Here is a 15607-nt window from a genome sequence, read left to right as displayed (position 1 = left end):
AAAATGCGAGAGTAATAGTTGCAGCAAGTGGCCCAATCCTTTTTAGCACAAAGGACAAGCCGGTTTGTTTACTTATAATGACCAAACGTTCTTGAGGACACACGGGAATTTAGTCTAATGCTTTCGCTTCATATAGTTGATTAATCTTCATTGTTTTGATAAGTGTTGTGTGGGTGAACCTATGCTAATGCATCGCCCTTCCTAGGACTAATACATACTTGTGATTATACCCCTTGCAAGCATCCGCAAATACAAGAAAGTAATTAAGATAAATCTAACCACGACCTTAAACTCCGAGATCCCGCTATCCCTCCTCGCATCGATATACCAACGGGGTTCGAGTTGCTTGTCACTCCGGCAACCCCACAACTAGCAAACGAGTACAAGATGCATTCCCCTAGGCCCATAAAGTTGAAGTATCATGTAGTCGACGTTCACATGACACCACTAGAAGAATAACACCACAACTTAAATATCAAACCATTAAATATTACTCAACATAGTTCACTACTAACATTTAGACTTCACCCATGTCCTCAAGAACTAAACGAACTACTCACGAGACATCATATGGAACATGATCAGAGATGATATGATGATGAATAACAATCTGAACATAAACCTTGGTTCAATGGTTTCACTCAATAGCATCAATAACAAGGAGTAATCAATACCGGGAGAGTTTCCCCTATCAAACAATCAAGATTCAACCCTAGATGTTACAGCGGTGACGAGGTGCAGCGGTGGAGATGATGGTGACGGTGGTGGAGATGATGGTGATGATGATCCCAATGAAGTCCAGCTCGATGACGGTGACGATGGCGTCGATTTCCCCCTCCGGGAGGGAATTTCCCCGGCGGATTTCAGCCTGCCGGAGAGCTCTTTTCTCTCTGGTGTTTTCCGCCCCGCAGAGGCGGCTGATACGTCTCCGACGTATCGATAATTTCTTGTGTTCCATGCCACATTATTGATGTTATCTACATATTTTATGCACACTTTATGTCATATTCGTGCATTTTCTGGAACTAACCTATTAACAAGATGCCGAAGTGCCAGTTCTGTTTTCACGCTGTTTTTGGTTTCAGAAATCCTAGTAACGAAATATTCTCGGAATCGGACGAAATCAACGCCAAAGATCTTAGAATCCCCGGAAGCATCCGGAACACACCGGAGAGGTCGGAGGGGGCCACGAGGCCACCAAACCCTAGGGCTGGCGCGGCCGGAGGGGGCCGCGCCGCCCTATGGTGTGGCCCCCCTGTCAGCCCTCCTGCGCCGCCTCTTCGCCTATATAAAGCCCCCGGATCGAAAACCACGATAGGAAGAACCGGGATACGGAAAACCTTCCGGAGCCGCCGCCATCGCGAAGCCAAGATCCGGGGGACAGGAGTCTCTGTTCCGGCACCTGCCGGAGCGGGGAAGTGCCCCGGAAGGCTTCTCCATCGACACCGCTGCCATCTCCACCGCCATCTTCATCACCGCCTGCTGCTCCCATGAGGAGGGAGTAGTTCTCCATCGAGGCTCGGGGCTGTACCGGTAGCTATGTGGTTCATCTCTCTCCTATGTGCTTCAATACAATAATCTCATGAGCTGCCTTACATGATTGAGATTCATATGATGATGCTTGTAATCTAGATGTCACTATGCTAGTCAAGTGAGTTTTACTTATGTGATCTCCGGAGACTCCTTGTCCCACGTGTGTAAAGGTGACAGTGTGTACACCGTGTGGGTCTCTTAGGCTAGATTTCACAGAATACTTATTCACTGTTGAATGGCATAGTGAGGTGCTTATTTATATCTCTTTATGATTGCAATGTGTTTGTATCACAATTTATCTATGTGCTACTCTAGTGATGTGTTATTAAAGTAGTTTTATTCCTCCCTGCACGTGTGCAAAGGTGACAAGTGTGTGCACCGTGTTAGTACTTGGTTTATGCTATGATCATGATCTCTTGTAGATTGCGAAGTTAACTATTGCTATGATAATATTGATGTGATCTATTCCTCCTACATATGCATGAAGGTGACAGAGTGTGCATGCTATGCTAGTACTTGGTTTAGTATCGTTGATCTATCTTACACTAAAGGTTACTAAAATATGAGCATTATTGTGGAGCTTGTTAACTCCGGCATTGAGGGTTCGTGTAATCCTACGCAATGTGTTCATCATCCAACAAAAGTGTAGAGTATGCATTTATCTATTCTGTTATGTGATCAATGTTGAGAGTGTCCACTAGTGAAAGTGTAATCCCTAGGCCTTGTTCCTAAATATCGCTATCGCTGCTTGTTTACTTGTTTTACTTGTGTTACTACTCGTCTGCAATACTACCACCATCAACTACACGCCAGCAAGCACTTTTCTGGCACCGTTGCTACTGCTACTATTTATTCATACCACCTGTATTTCACTATCTCTTCGCCGAACTAGTGCACCTATTAGGTGTGTTGGGGACACAAGAGACTTCTTGCTTTGTGGTTGCGGGGTTGCATGAGAGGGATATCTTTGACCTCTTCCTCCCCGAGTTCGATAAACCTTGGGTATCCACTTAAGGGAAAACTTGCTGCTCGTTCTACAAACCTCTGCTCTTGGAGGCCCAACACTATCTACGAGAAAGGAGGGGAACGTAGACATCAAGCACTTTTCCGGCGCCGTTGCCGGGGAGGAAAGGTAAAAGGCACTCATACTCCGGTTCCAGTGTAACGAGTATTTTCTGGCGCCATTGTGTTTGTGCTCGAAGATATTTCCTTTAGATCCTGCAATTGCATCTTGTTGTTTCTTGTTTACACTAGTTTGGCATAATGTACAAGAGTGAGCTTCTTATTCTATTTCCTCATTTAAAACATGGATTGTTTGATGCGAAAATTAAAAAACCTATGGAATCTTATTTGCATGCTGGTAGTAATATTAGTATGAACGCTTTGAACACCATTGTTGATAATAATGTAGAAAGTTCTAAGCTTGGGGAAGCTGGTTTTCATGATATTTTTAGTCCCCCAAGCATTGAGGAGAAAATTTTCTTGGATGATACTTTGCCTCCTATTTATGATGATTATAATAGTGATCTTTTGGTACAACCTACTATGGAGAGTAAATTTTATTGTGATTATACTATGCCTCCTACACTTGATGAGAATAATAATGATAGCTACTTTGTTGAATTTGCTCCCACTATTACTAATAAAATTGATTATGCTTATGTGGAGAGTAATTATTTTATGCATGAGACTCATGATAAGAATGCTTTATGTGATAGTTATATTGTTGAGTTTGTCCATGATGCCTCTGAAAGTTATTATGAGAGAGGAAAATATGGTTGTAGAAATTTTCATGTTACTAAAACACCTCTCTATGTGCTGAAATTTTTGAAGCTACACTTGTTTTATCTTCCTATGCTTGTTACTTTGCTCTTCATGAACTTGTTTATTTACAAGATTCCTATGCATAGGAAGCATGTTAGACTTAAATGTGTTTTGAATTTGCCTCTTGATGCTCTCTTTTGCTTCACATACTATCTCTTGCGAGTGCATCATTAAAACTCGCTGAGCCCATCTTAATGGCTAAAAAGAAAGAACTTCTTGGGAGATAACCCATGTGTTATTTTGCTACAGTACTTTGTTTTATATTTGTGTCTTGAAAGTTGTTTACTACTGTAGCAACCTCTCCTTATCTTAGTTTTGTTGCATTGTTGTGCCAAGTAAAGTCTCTATGGTAAAGTTGATGCTAGATTTGGATTGCTTGCGCAGAAACAGCATTGCTGTCTGTCACGAATCTGGGTCTAATTCTCTGCAGGTAACTCAGAAAATTATGCCAATTTACGTGAGTGATCCTCAGATATGTACGCAACTTTCATTAGTTTTGAGTTTTTCCATTTGAGCAAGTCTGGTGCCATTTTAAAATTCGTCTTTACGGACTGTTCTGTTTTTGACAGATTCTGCCTTTTATTTCGCATTGCCGCTTTTGCTATGTTGAATGAGTTTCTTTGTTCCATTAACTTTCAGAAGCTTTGTGCAATGTCCAGAAGTGTTAAGAATGATTGTGTCACCTCTGAACATGTGAATTTTTGATTATGCACTAACCCTCTAATGAGTTTGCTTAAAGTTTGGTGTGGAAGAAGTTTTCAAGGGTCAAGAGAGGAGGATGATATACTATGATCAAGAAGAGTGAAGAGTCTAAGCTTGGGGATGCCCCGGTGGTTCATCCCTGTATATTTTAAGAAGACTCAAGCGTCTAAGCTTGGGGATGCCCAAGGCATCCCCTTCTTCATCGACAAATTATCAGGTTCCTTCTCTTGAAACTATATTTTTATTCAGTCACATCTTATGTACTTTACTTGGAGCGTCTGTTTGTTTGCTTTTATTTTTGTTTGTGTTTGAATAAATTGGATTACATCATGCTTGTGTGGGAGAGAGACACGCTCCGCTGGTTCATATGAACACATGTGTCCTTAGCTCATAATATTCATGGCGAAGTTTCCTCTTCGTTAAATTGTTATATGGTTGGAATTGGAAAATGATACATGTAGTAATTGCTATAATGTCTTGGGTAATGTGATACTTGGCAATTGTTGTGCTCATGTTTAAGCTCTTGCATCATATACTTTGCACCTATTAGTGAAGAATACATAGAGCATGCTAAAATTTGGTTTGCATAATTGGTCTCTCTAAAGTCTAGATAATTTCTAGTATTGAGTTTGAACAACAAGGAAGACGGTGTAGAGTCTTATAATGTTTTCAATATGTATTTTATGTGAGTTTTGCTGCACCAGTTCATCCTTGTGTTTGTTTCAAATAAGCCTTGCTAGCCTAAACCTTGTATCGAGAGGGAATACTTCTCATGCATCCAAAATACTTGAGCCAACCACTATGCCATTTGTGTCCACCATATCTACCTATACTACATGGTATTTTCCCGCCATTCCAAAGTAAATTGCTTGAGTGCTACCTTTAAAATTCCATCATTCACCTTTGCAATATATAGCTCATGGGACAAATAGCTTAAAAACTATTGTGGTATTGAATACGTAATTATGCACTTTATCTCTTATTAAGTTGCTTGTTGTGCGATAACCATGTTTATCGGGGAACGCCATCAACTCATTGTTGAATTTCATGTGAGTTGCTATGCATGTTCGTCTTGTCTGAAGTAAGGGCGATCTACACCGAGTTGAATGGTTTGAGCATGCATATTGTGAGAGAAGAACATTGGGCCGCTAACTAAAGCCATGATTCATGGTGGAAGTTTCAGTTTTGGACAAACATCCTCAAATCTCTAATGAGAAAAGAATTAATTGTTGTCAAATGCTTAAAGCATTCAAAGAGGAGTCCATTATCTGTTGTCTATGTTGTCCCGGTATGGATGTCTAAGTTGAGAATAATCAAAAGCGAGAAATCCAAATGCGAGCTTTCTCCTTAGACCTTTGTACATGCGGCATAGAGGTACCCCTTTGTGAAACTTGGTTAAAGCATATGTATTGCGGTGATAATCCGGGTAGTCCAAGCTAATTAGGACAAGGTGCGGGCACTATTGGTACACTATGCATGAGGCTTGCAACTTATAAGATATAATTTACATGATGCATATGCTTTATTACTACCGTTGACAAAATTGTTTCATGTTTTCAAAATAAAAGCTCTAGCACAAATATAGCAATCGATGCTTTCCTCTTTGAAGGACCATTCTTTTACTTTTATGTTGAGTCAGTTCACCTATTTCTCTCCACCTCAAGAAGCAAACACTTGTGTTAACTTTGCATTGATTCTTACATATTTGCATATTGCATTTGTTATATTGCTTTGCATTGACAATTATCCATGAGATATACATGTTACAAGTTGAAAGCAACCGCTGAAACTTAATCTTCCTTTGTGTTGCTTCAATACCTTTACTTTGAATTATTGCTTTATGAGTTAACTCTTATGCGAGACTTATTGATGCTTGTCTTGAAGTGCTATTCATGAAAAGTCTTTGCTATATGATTCACTTGTTTACTCATGTCATATATATTGTTTTGATCGCTGCATTCACTACATATGCTTTACAAATAGTATGATCAAGATTATGATGGCATGTCACTCCAGAAATTATCTCGTAGTTATCGTTTTACCTGCTCGGGACGAGCAGAACTAAGCTTGGGGATGCTGATACGTCTCCGACGTATCGATAATTTCTTGTGTTCCATGCCACATTATTGATGTTATCTACATATTTTATGCACACTTTATGTCATATTCGTGCATTTTCTGGAACTAACCTATTAACAAGATGCCGAAGTGCCAGTTCCTGTTTTCTGCTGTTTTTGGTTTCAGAAATCCTAGTAACGAAATATTCTCGAATCGGACGAAATCAACGCCAAAGATCTTAGAATCCCCGGAAGCATCCGGAACACACCGGAGAGGTCGGAGGGGGGCCACGGGGCCACCAAACCCTAGGCCGGCGCGGCCGGAGGGGGCCGCGCCGCCCTATGGTGTGGCCCCCCTGTCGGCCCTCCTGCGCCGCCTCTTCGCCTATATAAAGCCCCTGGATCGAAAACCCCGATAGGAAGAACCGGGATACGGAAAACCTTCCGCGAGCCGCCGCCATCACGAAGCCAAGATCCGGGGGACAGGAGTCTCCGTTCCGGCACCCTGCCGGAGCGGGGAAGTGCCCCGGAAGGCTTCTCCATCGACACCGCTGCCATCTCCACCGCCATCTTCATCACCGCTGCTGCTCCCATGAGGAGGAGTAGTTCTCCATCGAGGCTCGGGGCTGTACCGGTAGCTATGTGGTTCATCTCTCTCCTATGTGCTTCAATACAATAATCTCATGAGCTGCCTTACATGATTGAGATTCATATGATGATGCTTGTAATCTAGATGTCACTATGCTAGTCAAGTGAGTTTTACTTATGTGATCTCCGGAGACTCCTTGTCCCACGTGTGTAAAGGTGACAGTGTGTACACCGTGTGGGTCTCTTAGGCTAGATTTCACAGAATACTTATTCACTGTTGAATGGCATAGTGAGGTGCTTATTTATATCTCTTTATGATTGCAATGTGTTTGTATCACAATTTATCTATGTGCTACTCTAGTGATGTGTTATTAAAGTAGTTTTATTCCTCCCGCACGTGTGCAAAGGTGACAAGTGTGTGCACCGTGTTAGTACTTGGTTTATGCTATGATCATGATCTCTTGTAGATTGCGAAGTTAACTATTGCTATGATAATATTGATGTGATCTATTCCTCCTACATATGCATGAAGGTGACGAGTGTGCATGCTATGCTAGTACTTGGTTTAGTACTGTTGATCTATCTTACACTAAAGGTTACTAAAATATGAGCATTATTGTGGAGCTTGTTAACTCCGGCATTGAGGGTTCGTGTAATCCTACGCAATGTGTTCATCATCCAACAAAAGTGTAGAGTATGCATTTATCTATTCTGTTATGTGATCAATGTTGAGAGTGTCCACTAGTGAAAGTGTAATCCCTAGGCCTTGTTCCTAAATATCTGCTATCGCTGCTTGTTTACTCGTTTTCTTGTGTTACTATCTGCTGCAATACTACCACCATCAACTACACGCCAACAAGCACTTTTCCGGCACCGTTGCTACTCGCTACTATTTATTCATACCACTCGTATTTCACTATCTCTTCGCCGAACTAGTGCACCTATTAGGTGTGTTGGGGACACAAGAGACTTCTTGCTTTGTGGTTGCAGGGTTGCATGAGAGGGATATCTTTGACCTCTTCCTCCCTGAGTTCGATAAACCTTGGGTATCCACTTAAGGGAAAACTTGCTGCTGTTCTACAAACCTCTGCTCTTGGAGGCCCAACACTGTCTACAGGAAAGGAGGGGGAACGTAGACATCAGCGGCTGTGTCTCCTCGCGATTATTCCCAACACCTTAGGTTTTCGGGTAGATGAAGTACGCGAAGGAGGGGCGGCCGAAGGGGGCTGTGGGCCCCCTCCCCACAAGGCGGCGCGGCCAGGGCAGGGCCCGCGCCGGCCTATGGGGGGGGCCATGGCGGCCCTCCTCGGCTCCTCCTTTTGGCTGGCTCATTCTTCTGGAAAAATAAGATCTTCGGTGTAATTTCCGTCAATTGTTGATCTCCATAAATATTGCATTCTGACGGTGCTTTTTCCAGCAGAATCCTGACTCCGGTGAATGATTCTCCAATAATCATGAAACATGCAAAATAGGTGAAATAACATAAGTATCATCTCTAAATATAAAATATATTAATGAATAACGAGTAAATTATGATATAAAATAGTGATGCAAAATGGACGTATCAACTCCCCCAAGCTTAGACTTCGCTTGTCCCCAAGCGAAGCCGAACTCAATAAACAAGACCACATGTTTATGGAGTGAAGAGTCGATAAATAAAATACGGACAAGAAGCATCATATTAATTCACACAAGACATTCTAGTGAACAACTTCCTCATATAATTCAACTTGAAACAAGTAGAAGGAAATCACAAATAAAGGTACATAGGAAATCATAATTGGTGATGGCAAACTTCGTTCTTGGTCAAAGAACAATTAACGTGATTGTACTTATCACGTCGAGCAGCGCTCTTATATTAAAGCTTATACGGCAAAACTTGCATACTGAATCATAATAATCTCCTCATAATCATTGATAACTTTCAAAGCTATATTCATTCAGATAAAACTTGTACTAAACAAGAAAGAATAAAAGGCATGATTAAATAGATCACAATATAGATGGTTAGATCACAACAATTCAATTGCTTGCTTAAGATGGATGAAAATAGGTTTACTGACTCAACATGAAAGTAAAAGATAGGCCCTTCGCGAGAGGAAGCGAGGATTAAATCATGTGCTAGAGCTTTTTAAGTTTTGAAATCATATAGAGAGCATAAAAGTAAAGTTTTGAGAAGTGTTTGTTGTTGTCAACGAATGGTAGTGGGTACTCTAACCCCCTTGCTAAACAGACTTCCAAAGAGCGGCTCCCATGAAGGACGTTATCTCTACCAGCAAGGTAGATCATCCCTCTTCTCTTTTGTTTACACATGTACTTTAGTTTTATTTATGGATGACACTCCTCCCAACCTTTGCTTTCACAAGCCATGGCTAACCGAATCCTCGGGTGCCTTCCAACATTTCACATACCATGGAGGAGTGTCTATTTGCAAAATTAAGTTGCTTACTCGATGAATCAGGGCAAAACATGTGAAGAGAATTATTAATGAAAGTTAATTAATTGGGGCTGGGAACCCCGTTGCCAGCTCTTTTTGCAAAATTATTGGATAAGTGGATGAAGCCACTAGTCCATTAGTGAAAGTTGCCCAACAAGATTGAAAGATGAAACACCACATACTTCCTCATGAGCTATAAAACATTGACACAAATAAGAGATAATAACTTTTGAATTGTTTAAAGGTAGCACATGAAGTATTTACTTGGAGTGGCGCAAAATACCACATAATAGGTAGTTATGGTGGACACTGATGGCATAGGTTTGGTTTAAAGGTTTGGATGCACGAGAGGCATTTCCTCTCAGTACAGGTCTTTGGCTAGCAAGGTTGATTAGCAAGCATAAGAGTTGAGGGAAACAAACAAATATACATGTGATAGAAACAATCATGCATCTTTCTTGTAAGCACAAATAATTTAAACTTCAGAATACTAAGCTCATAGCTAACAAGAAAGAAAGATAAAGAAACAACATATCTACATGTATTTCTTCTTTTCTACTTAAACTCAAAGTGTTGTTGCTATTGACCAATGCTAAGTTTGCCAAAACCAAGTAGATTTAATCAATGCTCCCAAAGTGATACCAATACTAACAACAAGATCAATCATATAATAGAGATTGCAAACTAAAATAAGGTGTGCAAAAAGTAAATGATAAAACTTCTCATTAATATTCCATAACGATAACTCACACCAAGGGGTACATAGATAACCAACTAAAGAGAGATACTTCCACACTGCAACCATCTTATATGATAACTTTCCTACTCATGATATGACACTACTTGTTAATAAAAAGATAAAAGATAGTGATGATGTGATCCCGCGGCACTCCCCCAAGCTTGGAACAAACCAAGGGGGTGCCAATGCCAATGATGAATTACTCCTCAGGTGCCGGTGATGGTGGCCCGTTCCTGCGATTCTTAAAGATCTCCTTCAGCTTCAGCTTCTCAGTTTGGCAGTTCTGCACTAAGACTCGAAAAGATTCATTGTTATCTAAAGATGGCGGCGGTGGCCTTGTGATGGGAATTGAGTAATATTCCAGCATTCTGCGAAGTCTGGTGTTCTCCTCAAGGAGTCTATCCACCTCCTTCCTCAGAGCTCGATAATTATCACAAAACTCATCAACAACACGGGCGGCTTCTTCTTTCAACTCGGGATCTTGAATATCTTCCTCCGAAAGCCCTTTGCCCTTGTTGTTGGAGACCATGGTGCTTCTAGATCAAAAACAGATCCTGGCAGAAAACAGCTCGAAACAAAACATGACGAGAAAACGATATACGGACCTCCAGGGGTCTAGGGGATTATATAGCAGAAATTTTCACGACAGAAGGAAAGTACCAGGTCGAACCAGAGTTGGAGAGGGACTCCGAGGCGCCATCACCATAGGGCGGCGTGGCCAGGCTGGGGCTCGCGCCGGCCTATGGGGGCACGCCCTCGTGCGTCTCCTCCTCTCCATTTCGATCTCGTAATTTTTCATATTTTCCGAAAATAGCAAAAACATTGTTCAGAAAGTTAAACGCGGACTTTGTATTACCAGAACTGTTACCTATTCAAAGTCGAACTCTGCAGAACTGTCAATTTGATCCTTGATAAAAGCTTCCGGAGTCACCACTTGAATAACATCAACATCTTCATTATAAGAATCTCTAGAAATATAGTGCTTGAGCCTTTGTCCATTCACTACTTGTGTGGCATCACCTTGCAGAGAACTAATTTTAATTGCCCCCGAACGATACACTTCCACAATGACGTATGGTCCTTCCCATTTTGAGAGCAATTTCCCTGCAAAAAATTTGAGACGAGACCGATACAATAGGACTTTATCCCCAACATTAAATTCTCTTTTAATAATTCTTCTATCATGCCATTTCTTAACCTTCTCCTTAAAAAGCTTAGCATTTTCATAAGCTTCACTTCTCCATTAATCTAAAGAACTCAATTATAGCAACCTTTTCTTACCGGCAAGTTTAAAATCTTTATTAAGTTCTCTTACAGCTCAATAAACTTTGTGCTCTAGTTCTAAAGGTAAATGACAAGCTTTTCCATAGACCATTTTATAAGGGGACATACCCATAGGATTTTTATAAGTAGTTCTATAAGCCCATAGTGCTTCCTTCAACTTACTAGCCCAGTTCTTTCTAGATTTATTAACAGTCTTTCCCAAGATAGATTTAATTTCTCTATTTGATAATTCTACTTGCCCACTAGTTTGAGGATGATAAGCGGAAGCAATCCTATGATTAATACCATATTTAGCAAGAGTTTTTCTAAAACCACCATGAATAAAATGAGAACCTCCATCAGTCATAATATATCTAGGTACTCCAAATCTAGGAAAAATAATATCTAAAAGCATTTTTAAAGAAGTCTCACCATCAACACTTTTTGTGGGTATGGCTTCCACCCATTTAGTAACATAATCAACAGCAACAAGTATATGAGTATTACCTTCTGAAGAAGGGAAAGGACCCATGAAGTCAAATCCCCAACAATCGAATGGTTCAATAACAAGAGTATAATTCATAGGCATTTCATTGCGTCTGGAGATATTACCAACCCTTTGACATTCATCACAAGATAAAATAAACTTTCTTGCATCTTTGAAGAGAGTTGGCCAATAGAAACCTGATTGTAGAACTTTTTGCGCGGTTCTATCTCCGGCGTGATGTCCTCCATAAACACTACCATGACACTTACTCAATATCTCTTGTTGTTCATATTCTGGGACGCATCTTCGCATAATACCATCCACTCCTTCTTTATATAAGTGTGGGTCATCCCAAAAATAATGCCTCAAGTCATAAAAGAATTTCCTCCTTTGCTGAGCTGAAAAGGTTGGAGGCAAGTACTTGGAAACAATAAAGTTAGCATAATCAACATACCAAGGACTATCTCGCGAGCTCACCTTTATTACAGCCAATTGTTCATTTGGAAAACTATCATTAACAGGAACAGGATCATAAGCAATATTTTCCAATCTAGACAAATTATAAGCAACATGATTATCAGCACCTTTCCTATCTATAATATGTAAATCAAATTCTTGCAAAAGAAGTACCCATCTAATAAGCCTTGGCTTAGCATCTTTCTTTTCCATAAGGTACCTAATTGCAGCATGATCAGTATGGATTGTAACTTTTGAATCAACAATATAAGACCTAAACTTGTCACAAGCAAAGACCACAGCTAATAACTCTTTTTCAGTTGTAGCATAATTTTTTTGAGCAGCATCAAGAGTTTTACTAGCATAATGAATAACATTCAATTTTTTATCTACTCGCTGTCCAAGAACAGCACCAACAGAAAAATCACTAGCATCACACATAATTTCAAAAGGTAGGTTCCAATCAGGAGGTTCAACTACAGGAGCAGTTGTTAAGGCTTTCTTTAGAGTTTCAAAAGCTTCCTTACAATCATCATCAAAAACAAAAGGTACATCTTTTTGAAGAAGATTAGTAAGAGGCTTTGAAATCTTAGAGAAATCTTTAATAAATCTCCTATAAAACCCGAGCATGACCAAGAACACTACGAATACCTTTAACATCCCTCGGATAGGGCATCTTCTTAATTGCTTCAACTTTAGCTCTATCAACTTCAATACCTCTCTCAGAAATTTTATGTCCCAATACAATTCCTTCGTTAACCATAAAGTGGCATTTCTCCCAATTAAGAACAAGGTTAGTTTCTTCACATCTCTGCAAAAATTTATCAAGGTTTCGCAAGCAATTATCAAAATAATTCCCATAGACAGAAAAATCATCCATGAATACCTCTACAATCTTTTCACAAAAGCCATGAAAAATAGCAGACATGCATCTTTGAAAAGTAGCAGGAGCATTACATAAACCAAAAGGCATACGCCTATAAGCATAAGTTCCATAGGGACAAGTGAAAGTTGTTTTCTCTTGATCTTTAGCTCTAACAACAATTTGTGAAAACCCAGAATAACCATCAAGAAAGCAAAAATGAGTATTTTTAGACAACCTTTCTAACATTTGATCAATAAATGGTAAAGGGTAATGATCTTTCTTAGTAACTTTATTAACTTTTCGAAAATCAATGCACATTCTATACCCTACAACTACTCTTTGAGGGATGAGCTCATCATTATCATTAGGCACAACAGTTATTCCTCCTTTCTTAGGAACACAATGCACATGACTAACCCATCTACTATCAGCAATAGGATATATAATACCTGCTTCAAGAAGTTTCAATACCTCATTTCTTACCACATCCTTCATCTTAGGAATTAAACGACGCTGATGTTCAACAACTGGCTTTGCATCATCTTCCATATTCATGGCATGTTGGCAAATAGCGGGAGAAATCCCCTTCAAATCATCAAGAGTGTAGCCAATAGCTCCTCGGTGTTTCTTCAATATTTCCAATAACCTTTCTTCCTCAAAATCTGAAAGCTTAGAACTAATAATAACAGGATATATTTTCTTATCATCAATATGAGCATACTTAAGATTATCAGGCAACGGTTTTAAATCAAAAACAGGATCTTCCTTTGGTGGTGGTGTTGTACCTAGATCTTCAACCGGCAAGGCATGCTTAAGAATAGGTTGACGAAGGAAAATTTCATCAAGCTCATTCCTTTCTTCCCTAAAAACTTCACTCTCACTATCCTCCAAATGTTGCTGCAAAGGATTATTAGGAGCAAGAGCAATAGATGCACACTGTTCAACTCTAAAATCATCGTTAGGCAAATCAGCTTTATAAGGAGTTTTGGCAAATTTAGAGAAATTAAACTCATAAGATTCACCAGCAAAAATTTAGTTACAATTTTCTCTTTCTTGCAATTTATAATAGCTCCACAAGTATTTAGAAAAGGTCTACCAAAAATAATAGGACAAGACTTACTAGCAGCAGAACCAAGTACCAAAAAGTCAGCAGGATATTTAATCTTACCACATAGAACTTCCACATCTCGAACAATACCAATAGGAGAGATAGTTTCTCTATTAGCTAGCCGAATAACCACATCAATATCTTCAAGTTCACAAGAACCAATTTCATGCATGATTTCCGTGTAAAGCTCATAAGGAATAGCACTAATACTTGCACCAATGTCGCATAAACCATAATAACAATGATCACCAATTCTAACAGAGAGCATAGGAACACTGGCTTCCCTAGACTTATTAGGATGCGAAACAATATTAGAAGCATCTTCACAGAAAATAATATGACCATCTTCTACATTTTCAGATCACAAGATCTTTAACTATTGCAATAGCAGGTTCAACCTTTATTTGCTCTTCAGGTTCTATAGGTTTCTTTGCACTTTTATTAACCACACTAGTTATAACAGAATACTCCTTCATTTTAGCAGGAAAAGGAGTTTTTTCAATATAAGCTTCAGGAAGAATATGATCAACAATTTTAATTTCAACACATCTATTTATAGATGAATCAGTTTTATCTTTGTACGGTTCATGATACTTATCAAAATTCTTCCTAGGCAATTCAAAATGAGAGGCAAAAGCTTTATAAAAATTTGCAACAACTTGAGAGTCAAGACCATAAGAAGCACTCATATTACGAAATTTATCAGTATCCATAAAAGTTTCAATGTATTCATAATCATAATTTATACCTGACTCTCTACCTTTGTCGTTCTCCCATCCTTCAGTATTCTCTTGGATCCGATCAAGAAGGTCCCTTTTAAACTCTTCCTTGTTGCGTGTAAATGATCCAGAACAAGTAGTATCCAGCAAGGTTTTATCTTGAAAAGAAAGTCTTGCATAGAAATTATCAATGATGATATTACCAGGAAGCTCATGAATGGGGCATTTGAGCATTAAAGACTTCAATCTCCCCCATGCTTGGGCAATACTCTCTCCATCATGAGGCCAGAAATTATATATGCGGTTTCGGTCTTTGTGAATTTCACTTGGAGGATAGAATTTAGAATAAAATAGAGGCACAATATCCTTCCAATCAAGAGAATCACCATTCTTCAAACAATTTATACCAATGCGCCGCTTTACCAGACAGCGATATAGAGAATAGTTTCTTCCTAACTTCATCCATAGCAATACATGCACACTTGAATAACCCGCATAATTCATGTAAAAACAGTAAATGATCTCCAGGATGGACTGTTCTATCCCCTTCATAGCGGTTATCCACAACACGTTCAATAATTTTCATAGGTATTTTGTATGGAACCTCTTTCTCACCTGGCGCCTCATCCACTACCTTTGCAGTAGTAGTAGATTTTCCAAATAGGAATTCAAGAGAAGACCTCTCCATAATGAATTATAGCAGCAGGCAGAAATAAAATCAGCACGTACAGTAAAAGTTTCCCTTACCAATTTCACTTACCAATAGCGCTTCACTCCCCGGCAACAGCGCCAGAAAATAGTCTTGATGACCCACAAGTATAGGGGGTGT

This window comes from Lolium rigidum, chromosome 5, assembly GCF_022539505.1.
Source record: "Lolium rigidum isolate FL_2022 chromosome 5, APGP_CSIRO_Lrig_0.1, whole genome shotgun sequence".
Lineage (NCBI taxonomy): Eukaryota > Viridiplantae > Streptophyta > Magnoliopsida > Poales > Poaceae > Lolium > Lolium rigidum.
Note: the sequence above shows the minus strand (reverse complement) of the source record.